General features: G+C 39.6%; 1 protein-coding gene across 4 annotated transcripts in view; it reads left to right on the forward strand.

Annotated features, from left to right (window-relative positions):
* Positions 1-5,183: 5,183 nt before the first annotated feature.
* LOC108051239 (putative polypeptide N-acetylgalactosaminyltransferase 9) overlaps positions 5,184-15,425 on the forward strand; it is a 60,881-nt gene continuing 50,639 nt past the window's right edge. For all 4 annotated transcript variants that reach the window (XM_017133261.2, XM_017133263.2, XM_017133264.2 and 1 more), the window contains exon 1: positions 5,184-5,627. The gene's annotated coding sequence lies outside the window, so the exon portion shown is untranslated. The remainder of the gene's footprint in view (positions 5,628-15,425) is intronic.

The raw sequence follows: 15,425 nt of genomic DNA on the forward strand, positions 1-15,425 counted from the left end.
TAAATGGCGTCCGTAGTGAAAGGATATACGTTCTTTGAGGGGATTTCCCAAGGAGCTGGCAGTAAACTTTTCCAGGAGTCGCCTTTAATCTTCTTAGCTGCTGGCTAATTAAATTGAAGTCTCTGACTTTTTTTTTTATTTTTTTAGTTGCATTTTATTTGCTATTTGAAGTTGTATTTAGAAAATCGTTCTTGCAGGGCTTTAATTGATAAAAACTGAACAAGGACTTGTACTTTTAATTATTTAATTCAAGTGCATTCAAAGCTTAATGTTTCTTTATATTCATACATTTACCAATTTGAGTACAAATCGTCCACATAGCCAAAATTGTAATATGCTCAATATTTTTACACATTTACCTTTGATTATCGAATTTCGATTCAGGATACCCCAATCCAATTTGGCCACGAAATTAAGCTTTAACCTTTGTGTTCTTGGCAGCCGCTCAAACGCCCCCAAACGACAACCCCTGGGTATTTCAATTTAACTTGGTTACAAATCGTAAACCCCGTCCTCAGCCCTTCGCTATTCAATAGAGAACTCTGCCCAGAGCCGGGGACCATCATAAATTCTCGTCATTCTCAGCTGCACCTTTGGGCGAATACATCTTACCATTTACCCGACAGTTCCCCACCCTGTTACCACAAAACACCTGTACTGCCACGCCCCGCTCCTCGAGCCATTTGTCAGGAAAAGGGGGCGGGGCTTTTGGCAGGAAGCAGGGGCATCCAAATAGGAATAGCTGCCAAGTCATGTCACTGCCTGCTCATCTACATACACGCAGAGATCCTGCGCCAGGATACGGGGAAACTCGTATGCGAAAATACCTTCGTGACTCCGTGCCAGTTTTGTACGTGTTCAGACCGCCCTTCCCCCCTCTGAATCTCCCCAGTCGCGACTTATATTTACTGTTTTTCAAATTGCACTTTGCAACTTTTGGCTGCCAGCGCTTTTTTCCAGATCCAGATCCAGACCAACACCCCTAGTTTTTTTTGTTGGCCCATGTGTTTATGGCTTCTCAATTGTGTGTCCCAGCCAAAAACTTTTTCGTTATGGCCTTTGTTTTTGGTCCTTGACAGTTTATGTTAATCTCGGTTGTCGGCACAGGGCTGCGGTAAATACCAGTAATCAGGTTGATATTAATATTGATTAATTACCCGTCATGTTTGCACATATTCCTACCATGAATATTGTTTTTAAAAATAATTAAAATGTTTTTACACATTCAATGCCTGATTGGTGGGCATAATTAAGCAGCTTAATTGAGCATGAATTAAATGAACACAACTATTGATGGAATGATTGAGTGAGATAAAAGAGCACACTGTGTGGAACTGAATTTAATTTGGACGGGTTAATACAAAATAGGAGATTTTATCCTACTTGATTTATTTTTTAGTAAATTAATATTGCGCCCATGAGTTTAAATCATTTAACAACCCTGAAAAAAATGTATTGTTATATATTTACTCTATAACGAAAAAACAAAATAAATAACTACTTTGGATTTCAATATGTCATAGTTATACCATCGAAGTATTATTTAAGAACTTTATTGTATATTAACGAGCACAGAATGTTTTAATAAACTGTTAAAAGCCTTTTATGCTTTAAGCCGTTTATAAAATTAGTTCTTAATATTCCACATTTGCCTTTACATCCTTCTATTTGAATTATTAAGCCTGAGATGTGAAGTCGTTTTAAGCCCCTCAGCTTAACTGTGAGCTTGTAGTTTAATACCCAAAAGGATCAAATCGCTTTGCAGTCTTGTTTGTGCTGGAATTTTAATTGGTTGCAAAATCAATAATCAGCAATGCGGCATAAACTATTTATGTGTGTCAAACCAATTGCCAGTCCTGCGGCCCACAAGTTAAAGTCACTAAACCAACACAAACACAAAAACCAGTTAGATACACACACACACACACGACAACTTCCGCTCACTCACACCAGCAAAACAAACTGAACTTGAGTCAAGAGTTATGGCAGGCAAATTGACTTGAGGAAATTTTTGCTGCAAAGTATGCAACGATTTTTCGGCACTCCATTTGTGTTTGTGTGTGTTTTTCGGTGTTTTTCGTTGGGCTTTCGTATGTTTTTGGGGGGTTTCGGGGGGCGTGTCTGCAAGCTAAGCCGAGTCAAAATCTAATTGGATTTGTGCTCACTCAATGAACTGCAAACGAAAAGTGTTTTATATGATTATTCCACTGGGAGCCTGCGGGGACCCGAGAAATGAACATTTTTATTTCCATTTTGCACTTTCCATAGTCCATTAAACCAAAGTGCAAGTGTTTGCAAAATATGAGTAAGAGGTCATACAGTGAGAAAAACTTGCTGGCGTTATATTTACAGTAAAATAAGTTTTTTTTGAGAAATTAATATTTAATAAAGGGTTATCTAAGCTCCTAGATGTACCAATTGGCAACCTCTAGAAAGTGGTAAGATTTTTGCAAGCAATTTTGATTTTGAAGAGGGAAAAACTGACATCTTTATATGTAAAACTAACCATTATATTACACTTTGAAATTACATTTTATAATATTTATTGAATTGGTTGCTTATGCCGAATTTTTCCTGAACATGTATGTTTATGTGCCAGTGTATCTATAGAAACATGTTTTTTATTCGCCGCTCGTTGTTCAGCTTTTATTGAGTTGCCTTTTGATGGCGACAAAATATTTGCCACGCGACATTTCCAGCAATTAGGTGTAAAAACACGTACCCAAGAATGGCGAACGGAATCCCGGGGCATACTTCGGAATCGAGGGTTTATCATAGCGAAAATCGGCGGCAGCTGAAGGCGAAAAAAAGGGAGCACGGCAGCGCGAGCAATCTTTAATGAGACGGAAAGCGAGCGCCAATCGCAGCAATTAAAATTAATTACAGTATTTGTCAGCTTAGCCGGGCTAACTAACTAACTGGCCACCAGTAAACCTGCAAACCTGGCCGGGATCCATTCACAACCTGCGCGGGGAGTGGGGAGTGTGGGAGAACTGCTTTGATTGCAATCGCGATCGTTAATTAAATGTCGAAAGGAATGTTGTTGTTGCAGCTTGTGTTTGTGTTGCAGATGTTGCAGATGTTGTTCTTACTGTTGTTGTTGTTGCTGCCTCCTGTGCGTAAAGATCAACCAAAATGGATAAGGGCCAAGTTGCTCTTGCCATTGGCTATTTATATCTGCATCACGTTGTTGCACGCAATGCAATGTACATATATCCAATGTTGCTGTTGCAGCTATTCGATGTTGCTGCTGTTGCAGCAGTTGTTGCCGCTGCTGCTGCTGCTGCTGCAGTTGCTGCTGCGGGCATTATCGCCCTTGATCTTGGCTAAATCGAAATCGCCGGCGTTGCGTGAAGTGTTGCAAATGAGTTTTTGTCTGGGGCGTGCATTGCATTTTCAATTGGCCGGCAAATTGCCAGCGCCAACGAAAACAGCCATCAAATCAAAATCACAGGTGGCACAGCTGTATTGAAATTAGCTTTTTCCAGTCATTTCGGAAATGGAGGCTTTTAAAAAGTTATTGACAAATGGTCTTACCGTTTAATATTCATCGGAATATTAATAATAATCAAAATATATTTAACTTAGAGATAGACAAATTGAACAACGGATTTAAATAGTAAGAGTGCATGTTCGGGTTACCTTCCTATAAGTAATCGGAAACTTAGAATTAGCCAACTTGCAATGGGTCAAGATGTCGATATTGAAAAAATTGATAAGTTCTCAGTTAACAAATTTAATGCCACGCTTTATGATAAACAGTCGGAAAATATTTATACTTGATATATAGTATAAAGCTCACATGCACTTACTGGTACAACCATATTGTTCATATTGCCAATATTTGCGAGGCAGTGCAATGTGTGTATATGACCAAATGCAGTTGTATAAACAGAAACTTGAGATATCAATAGATGACAACAAACAGTGGAAAACTTGAGACTCGTTTTGGGGCCAAGAAAACTTTTTCGCTGCATAAGAAAAACTAATGAAAAATGCAACGCAGAGGAAAAAGTTGATTGGTGTCGTCCTCCCAATTCTCCCTATCGCCATGTCGTCTCTCTCGCTCCCCAAAAACTTGGCCATGTTTCAATTGAAAGGGCCAAACAAAACCAATGAAAAGTCCATAACGAACGGCGGTCGGAAAATGCGGGGAACGGGGGGGTGGTGCTAAAGCGAAGCAATTGAAAAACAGCTTCCGTCGGTGTTGCAAATTGTCAATTTCGTGGTCGGTTTTTTTTGCACTTGTCAAATGCTCTGTCAAATGCACAGAAAGTTGTTAGCCGAAAGTCAACGGAATCTGTCGTCGCCGCGATCAACTTCCAACTTCTGGCAAACTTTAATTAATATTCGTGTTTAATCTGAAAACGTTGATTTAATGTCCAAATCAAAAGATTGCGAATTGAATTCCCTGCGGCAACTGCCTTCAACTGCCCCCCCAGAAGAGCAGCAACAATGGAAGCAGCTCCCATATGCAAATGAGCCACGTGCATTCAGATGGCCAACGACAAGTGCAGCGGTCAACAAGTTTGAGCTGCTGTTCGAGTTGCCAGCCGGCTTAAATTTGGCGAACCTGTTCGGATGTTCGATGTTGTCTCAGTGATGAGCAGTTGAGACTTAGGACTAGATAAAACGGGTAGTAGAAATAAGTCCCAAAAATATATAATATATATCTATGCTTAATTAGTTTCCTTTTTACTGTGTTTATCATGGTGATAAGGGCAATGTTGCAGAGATTTCATAATGTCGATTCCAGTTGATTTCCAACTGTCTTTCTAGGCATTAGTCTCATTAGGAGCCGAGAACTTCTGTGAAGCTGTTATCCAATCGCCGTGGCCCTCCCTCGTGTCCAAAAGGGTCTACCGCTCTTGCATTCCCCTACTCCGAATTCCATACTCCATAGACCATTCGCCACATACGGGCTCATTTGTCATTCACAGACTAACAACAATGTCGGGGTGGGCAACAACAAAGGGTTTCTGTGTGTGTTGCCTTATCAGCGAGTGTTTATCAGAAAGAAAGAAGTGACCCATACGTCCACTCCCGTTCCACCACCCCATCGAACATCGAACCTGCAACTCGAGCATCGAACCTCGAACTTCGAACATGTTGCCAGCCATTGTTGCCGGCTAAAACCCCATGACAAGTCTTCATTCTTCAATTGAAATTCAGTCGATTTTTGACCGTTGAATTAGTAGGTTGCGGTCGGTCCGTTAGTGCGAGTGGGAGAGCGCGCGTGCTAAAGTGAATCCGTTGCATTTCTCTTCCTCTTCCACTCTTCACACCTACGCAGGTGTGTGTGTGCGTGTGCCTCTGCCGGAGTGTGTGTGAAAAAACAAACAACAACTACTTAAATCACAGTCAGCTGTGAAGTTGCTTTCAATGTGTGAAATAAATATGCAAATGGCAAAAAAATCAGAAATTACAAATTAATAGTGTGAAAATTCCACTTACAAATTAAAGCATGCTAATCGAGATAGCTCAAAGCAACTGAGTGAAATCAATGTATTGAAAACATAACACACAACCGCAAAAGGGTATATTTTTAGTGAATTTCACTAGCGGAATAAGAACTTGTGAAATTTTGACAGCAGAATCAAGGAGCAAAGAGGAGAGCAGAAAGCGGGGTAAGTTTGTACAAAAATAACGGAAAGGAGAGCTTCTCAGTCGTTGTAAACACGCGACCTGGCGACATGCCATCTCCTTTCCTCTCACGCTGCACCTGCTGCTCCACCTTTCACCCTCTCTCCCCTCCCCGCCCACTGGCGCCATTTCTTTTTCGCCTGACAGCAGATCAAACAAAACATTCATGTTTGTTGTGTTGTTTGGTTGTTGCCTTGGTGTGCGTGCACCGTTAACTTGGGCTGACATTTTACAATGTTACCTCTTCTTTCGCCACCTCTTGTTCTTGTTCTTGTCTTAGTCTTAGTATAAGTACACCCATCAAGTACAGCTGGAAACAAAAACAATGCAAAACATAAACATGCATTCCCTCTGAAATAGTTGCACATGAAAAAAAACAATCTAAATAATTTCCCTATATTTTCATAAAATAGTTAAAAGTCTGTTCTCAGTGGTTAAAAGTGGTTAAAAGTCTGTTCATTACATTTCAAACTATGGTTTCGATAATTCCGAAAGAAACATTTTTGAAACCTAAAATTTGACACCCCTTACTAAGTCTTAGCAACTTAATTATTTCAAGTAAATATTTCACTTTAGTTAGTATCTTTGAAACTTTAATAGAACTTGATAGAATAGTTAAGATTAAAAATATATGCGAGTAAGATTAAATATGCTATGTTATACGCTATCAGAGTATCAAAAGTTCTTTCGTTACTTTGCAAAAAATGTGTGTTTTTGTTTGCAAATTAGTTTTTATTGGCCATTTCCTTCACTTTGCTGGGCTCTCCTCGTTTTTTTGGCACTGGCAAAGAAAAATCAATAAATTTCATTTGATTTTTATAGTCGCCTTCTGCTCTCCTAGCAGCTGTGTCTGTGTTTGTTTTTTATGCTTGTGTATTTGTGTTCGAGGAGAACCCTTGAATGGGTCCGCTTTGTTTTTGCCTTTGGCTTTGCCATGGCAGCACTTCACCCACCTCTTCAACTCCCACTCTTTTAGCCTCGTTCCTCGACCGTCTGGCTCCGTGCGTTTTGCCGGTTTTTGTTTTGGTTTGTGCCTGAAAAACTCCCTGGCCTAGAATCACAGGCACAAAAAGCAAAAAGCCAAAATGTTCCCCTTTTGTTATTAATTATCAAAGACGGTCGCCTCGTTAGTTAGACCCGCCTAGATTAGACAGTTGATTGTGGGATGGATTGGTGTCATGGCTAGAAAGAGTAGCTTCATTATAGCCGTCTAATATACAAATTATTTTGTTATATTTTAGATTGTTCATTTTGGCATAAATAAGAACCAGTTCAGCTGGTCAAGTATTATTTTCAACTGGTTTGTGGGGCGACTGTCTTTGCAAGTTGCTCATGTGTAAAAATAGATTAGATAAGATTAGATTGGTCTAGATATCTTTTTGGGGCGAGTGTTATCTTTTGAAGGGGAAGACATCATAATGGAATATTTGGTTGTCTAAATAAAAATAATTAATTTCATCCTTTGTCAAGTTGGGCGCATTTATACATACGTTTATTAGCACATAATTAACTAATTGCATATCTATAAAGGCTTACGGAAATTATAGGTAATCGGACTTATCTTTTCAAATTTGAATTACAGATCCAAATTTGTATTACGTTTATAATGAGCAACATAGTTTCCAAACTGTGGAACTTGAAACCGTGCTTTGAGAGTCAATTAAAGTCTAGATTTATTATACGTGATGGCAAAGTCTTGCTTTCTAATGTTAACATTTTGTGAGAAAAAAAATGACTGTGCGCTTTTTACTGCATAATTTGGTCATTTATAACTTTTTTATTTGCAGTAATATATCATTTTCTTGATATATCCGTTTCAATTAAATCAACTCCCTGTGACAAGGGAAAATGTCGTTTGTCTTAATGCCTGCGAAAGCCTCTTTTTTCCTAATGTTTTTCCTTGGTTTATATTTCCATTTAGTATTTGCTTAATTTCATAAAATGTACCTTCATCGCTGTCACTTGTCGTTTGTTGCCTGTGACGACGAGAGCTTCGTTTAATTTCATTTCCATTTTCATAAAAACGGGTTTCAGGTGAAAAAGAGACCTGGGTTCAGAGGTCTTTTCGGCTCTTTGGCTCGTTTGATGCTTGGTTGCATCATTAAGAAGCAGCAACGGCAATTAAATTTAATTATTTATGTCGGCCAGTGGCGTCAGGGTGAAGAAAAAAGGGTAAAGGTTGGGCCAAAGGTAAGGGTATGGATAGGGGGCCACCTGTGGTCAGGCGGCAAAAGTTGAAGCTGTTGCCATTTATGTTAATTTCGATGAATTAATCACTCCGCATATTAGCATGCCTTTTGACTGGGCTTACATCATGGTCCATTCTTTGGTAGTGTGTGCCATTCGTGATAGTGTGGAATAAAGTTATGGTATAATATCGAGCAGGTGCCAGCTGAACTTCCAATTCTTCTTGTACGGCCTCTTCTTCTTTTGGGTTTCGCACGTCTGCACGTTCACTATTGGATATAAAAAGAACGAGAACTAGGGAAACAGTTTAGCTTGCAGCAAAAACGAGCAAAAAACAGTTGTCAAAATGTGGTACATGGGAAAAAAACATTATACAATATTCTTTGTCTTCGAGCTGGCTGCACGTTTTGGCTTCAGATCGAATTACTTGCTGGTATCTAATGTACGGTATGTCGCAGGGATTGATGGGCGTTCTCAGGGGGAGGAGTGCTCGGATCAGTCGTCAAACGGAACTACTCTGCAGCACGTTCAAGTAGTTGGGCGGTGCTGATAAACCCAACCTTAACCCAGTTTAAAGCACACTTGATAAGTTTGAGAGCGGATAGGCAATAGTATCCAATTTGGACAGACGAGTGACAGGTTGTTGGAATTCGAGTAGGTGATATGGTGACTTCCCTCTTTTCAGGCCATTAGATTTGTCCTGAGGTTTATTTATTTATTAAATAATGACTGAAAGGAATGTGGTTCTAATGTTTTTACTTCGGAAGCAATAATTATTTTGTTTGCTGAATATTTGCTTCTTAATTAGCTTAAAATATTTTTCTATGGGATCCCCAATCCTATTGTCCTATTACATAGATGCACTTTCTCAATTCCTTTTCCTCGTAGTTTCCTTTTCCTGTAATCTGTTTACAACTGACCTACTAATTTATCTCTCTGAGAAAGTTGTTCCTTGAAAGATTTCTTTAGCACAAAAGCTGAACCGTAACTCCTTCCTCTGAGAAAAACGAGATCTTTTGTCAAAACTTGCGTTTGGTTGGGCTTCTGCTGATTTCGGGTTTGTTTTTCATGTTTTATGTTTTGTTTGTTTCTGGTCGGCCCTTTATAATTCCGCTTCCTTTAGCTGATAACAATGCAGAACAAAACTTTTTAGCAGGCTCTTATGCACTCCCCTCGCACGTACATTTATTCAGTCTGGGGCAAGAGTGTGAGTACCTCAGAGTTGGTGGAACATTTTGGCAACTGCTTTCAGCTGCTTTGCCTTTTTGGCTCTTTTATTGTTTGCAGCTCCTCTTAAAAGGAGTGCGGAAAGTCTGACGCGTAATTCATTACTTGTTGAGGGTTTGTTCTGGGGCTTTAGTCTGGCTTTTGTGTTTGTGCTTACTTAGGCACATTCCCCTGGTCCCCGAGGGTCTGTGGAAGTTTTTGCCGCGATATCGCAGAAACTACTCTTATTTGCCGAGTTGCTCATATTTTAATAGCTCTTCGCTGAACCACTCGCCTCTAATCTGTCGGCCTACATCGTTCTCCCCCCTAATTTCCCTAATACCCCCGAAAGTCTGTGCATAATGTGAGCAAAGCGAGCACAGAAATGTTTCAATGCGATAAGCAGTTTCTTAAAATTATATGAACATTTCCGTTCTTGGCGATTGTGACCGTTTTACTCAGTAAGAAAAGAAATTGGTTTTTTATGTCGGATACTGAAATCAGCAATATAGGTAGAAAATTGTATAATATTTTTACTGACTTTTGAGCAGGCGCAACTGAAGCAGCAAGGGGAAATCCCCTTAATCCCCTCAGGGGTTTCCAATACAATGTGGAGCTTTTTAACTTTTCGCAAAGTCGACTTAGGAATACCTAGTAAGCCAAAATAAAAATATAAAAATATTAATAGGTGTGAAACTGAATTTACAATTACAAATTAATTTAAACCTAGCGATATAATGATATATTTTATTTTGATTTAACAATTCATATCCCTACAGTATTGATTATTAAAATCACATAAGCTGTATAAATAAAACATAAATCGGCAAAGTATTCAGTAAAATATCTGTTAAGCTCAACGCATAAATTTATCATTCCTCATTTCGTATTCATAAGTTGTGGACGAGTATTCCCTGAGCTGGATCCTGGGGCTATATACCGCAAATGAATACAATGTTTAACCATTATGTCAGGCCCCAATGCGAAGGCTTTCTTCACAAATTCATAAAATTTCATACACATAAATTCGCCGACAGTTTACATTTTGGCATGTGTATGGTGGAACCCTTTTGGTTTGTATGATAATGCGAGCTTCTGCGCCTCCAAGCGATTTCTGCTGATTTCTCCCAGACAATCTATTTCGCCTGGTTTTCAGCCTATTTTGGCCAGAATTCCTTGCCTTCCCCTTCCGTTGGCCCCAAGCCATGACATGTGGCGGGCAACAAGCGGGCTGCTGGCCAATTTATGGCCATGGATACTATAAATTGTGGCCGGGCTATTGATTTGCTGTTTCCATTCTGCTGCTGCGTGCTGACAGTTGACAGTTGAGTTACAAGGTCATTAAGTGGGGGAGGGCGGAGAGTGGGTGGCAGGAGTGGCGGGTCCCGAACCGCCGCACATGAACCCGTTTGTGCGTCATGAGATACAAATGTATCTGTGTATCTATCGCACTGTGCGTGTTGCTCTGCGCAATTACGGTTAATGTCCAAAGCGTGGATTCATTTCCGTTTTAAGCAATCTTTTTTGTTTTGAGAGTTTTGATTGATTGATGGTTTTGGTTAGAGAGGCTGAAAGGTCACTGGGATGACTGGCAGCAATCCCTCATCTTTTGTTGCTGCCAAAGAAAAGGAATACACGAGGATGATCCCTCGAATTGAGTTGTTCTGCCTTTTTGTATCCCACCGAGATATAAATCTTTTTGCGGCGTTTTTTTAGCTGGTCTTTCTGCTCTTCTCCGGCATTAGATTACCATTCCTGTTTTGGGTCAATTAGTTTGTTTGGCCAACTGTTTGGCACTTCGATAAGGCTCGAACTGGAAATGGAAGTGGGTCGCCGGGCCTGAAATGCAAGGTGAAAAGATGCGAACGCTTTCACCCAACTGGAGTGGAGAGATACCAGATACAAGATACAAGATACACATACTGACAGCTACTTAATCGAAGTAGCCGCAGTCTAAAGTGAAATGCGGCGCGGATTTTTATGCATTTGCAGCTGACCAAAACCAAAACCCGGCCTCCAGATTCGAAACCCAAGATGAGTCTCAGTTTTCAGGGCAGATGACTGCCGCATTCCACTCAGAAGAAGCTGCAGGCCCCAAAAAATACACACACTCGTACATGTGTAACCCAAAGTCTGGTCTGAAGTACAGAGAGAAAAACTTGTATATTTAAATGAACATTTCATTATATTTTCTTTTTGGACTTATCATGTGAAATTGAAAAACCATACAACAATTTAGGGACTTGCTAAAACCAAAATGGTTTGATCAGCAGGAAATGGAATCATCATAACACAATGTGGTCTTTGATTATCTGACCTTATATTTTAATTTTAATTTATTCAACATTTTTTACCGTGTATATCTTTGTTTTTGGTGGATGCAGGAGAACCTGTTTGGTTTGGGATTTGGCTTCTTTTTTTTCTCTCTTTTTTTTTTCTTGTATGTTGAAAATTTACGAGTTTGGCGAATACCCAGCGAGAAGAATTCAATGAACTCGTCTTCTAAGTTGGCTCCTCCGTCTGCCGGGCTAAGTGGGCAGATCGCAGACATGGTCTTAGGCCATGTAAATGGGGGTTCTCAACAACCCACCCTCCCCAAGCCCCCATCCCCAATCCACCCAGAAATTGCTTTCGAATTGGATTAGCTGCATAAAAAGTTACTTTTGTAGGCCCACAAAACTTGTAGGCCGCATGTTGCAGTCGTGTTGATTTGTTGTTGCTGCTTGTCCCAACATTTGTCTTGTCATTGTTTTTACTTTTTTATTTTTATTTTTATAGTTTGTGCAGTTGCCATAGGCCTAGAGGATGGCCCCTTTTGGAGTCGGTCCGACGGCAATTAGCTGCAGACTCTGCTCCACTTGCCCCATCATCTGTGACAAATCTGTGCTTCGGCCGCCCCACCCACTTGCCGAAAGATATTTTTAATTGTGGACAACGCACAATTAGTCCTCAAGTTATAATTAAATGTAGCCAAAGCTCTGATGGCCACTAAGCGACACTAACAGTCGGGCATCTAAGTTTTAATTGCCGTCATTTGCTGAAGTGCCTGGAATGGCAGATGGGGGGAAATGAATGGGGAAAATCACTATAAATACGTTTGTGCAAAACGGAGAGTTTTGGCGTGCGATTTGAATGCGAATAAGTTTGAGGGGCTTCAGGGCATTCGCAGTGGCAAGTTTTGCAAGTTTGTTTGATGAAAATATTCTTAAAAACAAAATACAAAATTAAATGTCTTATAAAAGGCCATTTTATTGAATAAATTTTTAAATTGTGAATTATTAATGTAGGTTAGCTTAAAATTAAGACTCGGCCACTTAAAATAGCAATCAGAACTGAATTCGATAGAAATAAAAATATCCACAAAATATCTTCAGCCAGTTTTCTTAAATTTGAAGTTAACTATTCAATCATTGAACTGGCATTTCCATTTGATAAGTGGAAATACCAAGCTGTTCGAAATTGTTTATATCGATATCCAGCCTTGTAGTTTTTTTTTTTTTATTTATAGCCAGTAACAATTTCCCAGCGTATCATGCTTTATTCAACACCTTTTAAGATAATATTCAACTATTTTAATTGACTAAACAATAGGTTTTCGAAGCATTTAACTACGAATATGAGAAAAATCAAAGGCAAAAACATCTTCAATTTATGGCAGCAGAAGCAGCAAAGGCAACTCTAATGACTCGAACTAACCTTCGGCAACAAATCACGGCTGTCAGAAGCGGCAGCAGAAAAATGAAAGATAAATACACAGAAGTATAAAATACAAAATAAAATAGCCAGCAGAAGATTTAATAAAGCACCACCGACACCGAAAGGCCAATCGAGAGAAACCTGTTGCAATTCCTTGAGTTTGCCTCCAACGACGGGTTTTGTTTAGGTTATAGTTTTTTCTGTGCTTTGTTTTTATATACTAAACTACGGGTGGTTTTGTTTGCAACGCGGAAAGTTCTGCTGGCTCTTGCTCACAGTTTTTCCTCTGTTTTGGCATTAGGAGGCATGAATGTTCATTAAACCGTAACCGCAGCAACTGAATCAGCAGCAGCAGCGCCAAGTTGTCAAGCTCTCGGCTCACCTGAGCCGAACATTGCCGCAAATGCCAATGCAAATGCCTCAGGTGAGCTGAAGTCACCTCGAACGAGGAGAGCCGTATCAGTGGCATTTAACCAGGAAGGTGTCAATGACGAAGATGGACAACGAAGTAAGGTTGCCCTTTCAAAAGTATGTGGGAGATGGATAAACAAAAATATATTCATTGTTGTATAGGAAATATATAAGAACTGTAATAATAATAGCATTAAATATAATTGAGATCAATGATATGAAAACTTTTCTTAAATATTTAATTGTTTTTTTTTCAAAAACAGAATCAAAACAAAATACAGAAAATTATGTACAAAACTTGTTGAGTGCCTTAAATTCGTAATTAAGACTGTTTTTATACCTGTGCAACTTTTTCAAACGCTTCCAATTTTCCATGCCAATCATTATGGCCAGGTAAAAAGCTTAGATAAGTTTGACGTGAGTGCGAAGAGTTGAAAAATTATTTGTTGCTGTTTCTTAAGAACAAACTTTAAGACACACAAAAATTTAACATACACAAAATGGACCTAACAAATTTGTTTTTCACTAGCCCATTAAAATTGAAAATTGTGTTGATGTAAAACCAAATTTATCTTTATAGCGCACAGCAAATAACTAAAACTGCCATAAAATATGTCAGACCCTGGGGTTCTAATAGTCTTTGGCTTTAATAGTCTTCCTCTCATTATACCCCGATCCTCGTCAGCCGACTAACACAAAAATTTAAGGTTTCAGTTAACAACTCTTAGCTAAAAAAAAGGGAAAAGCAGTCACGAGAGAGTCAAACGCGCTTTTGGCCTTCGGGCATTAAACTTTACTTAGCCATGGGTGCTTGGTGTTTTTTTTCTACTCGTAACTTTTTACATTTGTGGCAAATGTTGCATCATCATTAATACAAAACGGCCGCAGCAACAACAGCTCCATCGGTGATGATGTTTCGCTTGGTTTGTGTTTGTGGTTCCCCTTCTATAAAGCTTCCCCCGCATCTTCTATGGGCCACAATATTTCCACTTCTTTCGCCCCTCTTCATTTCGAATCGACACTTTCAAAGGCAAATGCAAAGCTGTCAATAGCTTCTCCTTTTTTTCATGTTCAACAACAGAAAAAAAATGTATGCACAAACCGACATTTAAATGTTACATTACAAAAAAAAAATAAGTTCCTGATTTTGGTATACAAATATTCATTAATTATTGACCTGAATAAAATTTATTTAAATGTTAAATTATGTTTTTCATTTGGTCTACTTCATACAACATTTTTAACAAAACTGTGTCAGCATAGAGCTTTTCAAACGAACCAACTCAAGCTAAAACCTCTTTAGATATAAAAATATTTAAAATATAGAAATTGTTTTCTGTGCCTGCGTTAAGCCTTTACGTTTGAAAAGTTAATGGGTAACGCCGGGCCTGTGCGAAGGTGCAGTTTATGAGTCAGCCTAACCAGAAAATGTCAGTCTGATCAGAGAGCAGCAGTGGGTTAAACCTGAAAAAGAAACAGGCTGTACTCACCAGCGACTGCAATTTATCACAGGTTGCAACAGAAAAATTTGTAAAATGCATTCAGGTGCCGCAAAATATTTAAAGCATGCCACCGGGGCCAGACTCTCCGACTTTAGTGAAGTCATTAAGCTGGAAGTTAGGTAACTCATCGGATGGTTCGCCATGAGGCAATTTTCCGAGCCCTGCAGCAGCCACATCCAGCATTCAGCTCCAGCATTCAACAACCAACATCCAACATCCAACAGCTGAAGCTGATTGAGCCGTAATTAGGCGGCTGCTTCATCGGATCTTGCCAGGTTTTTCTCCATTTTTATTTACTTCTTTTCCACTCGCGGCGTGTGTGTTGCAAACTTAATTAGACGGAGCCGAGTTGTCAGTGGTTATGTGGGTCGCCTGGTAATCAACACCCGCAAAAATGTGTTACAGATATACGCAGATAAAAGTATAATTTGAAAACTCCCAGCAAAAAGCAGTCGAATTGACATGGACGGCTGCGAGTCACAAAGTGGAATTCCAGGCACGTCGGAAATTAACCAAAAGGTGTATGCGCGAGTATATAAAAAACAGAAAGAACAGAGCCACAGAATAAAACCATAACCGAATAAAGCGAAAACTGGGCACGGTCCGAAAGGTGTTGAGGTGACCAGTGACCAGCGACCGAAAGACCAGGTGAACAACCGTCTGATTGCCTTTTGGAGATCTTTACAGCTATTTACTTATGCCGGTCCCACCCCCCCTCTTTCACTCTCTCCACTGCCGACTCTTTCTTTTATTTATATTCCTATTTTCGGTGGCCGAAGA

Source organism: Drosophila rhopaloa, unplaced genomic scaffold, assembly GCF_018152115.1.
Source record: "Drosophila rhopaloa isolate 14029-0021.01 unplaced genomic scaffold, ASM1815211v1 contig_115, whole genome shotgun sequence".
NCBI lineage: Eukaryota > Metazoa > Arthropoda > Insecta > Diptera > Drosophilidae > Drosophila > Drosophila rhopaloa.